The following is a 242-nucleotide window of genomic DNA, read 5'->3' as shown; positions in this document are numbered from 1 at the left end:
TGCGTCCCAGGCCGCTCCCCGTCTCTTTCTCCCCCGCCGGAGCCACGGGCCGCCTCCAGGGCTGCCGATTAGTGCTGCCCGCGCTGTGGGGGCAGCTAAAAGCACGGATGAAGGGGAAGGGGGCGCGCGCGTTAGCGCCGTTAACCCGCGGCGGGCCCGGGCCGCGCGGCCTCCCCCGGGCCGGGCCGAGCTCCCCCTGCGGCCGCCGCGCTCCCCGCCGCCGTTACCTGGGGGGGCCGAGC

The sequence above is a fragment of the Nothoprocta perdicaria genome, unplaced genomic scaffold (genome assembly GCF_003342845.1).
Source record: "Nothoprocta perdicaria isolate Ctin4 unplaced genomic scaffold, notPer1 scaffold_56, whole genome shotgun sequence".
NCBI classification, from domain to species: domain Eukaryota; kingdom Metazoa; phylum Chordata; class Aves; order Tinamiformes; family Tinamidae; genus Nothoprocta; species Nothoprocta perdicaria.
Note: the sequence above shows the minus strand (reverse complement) of the source record.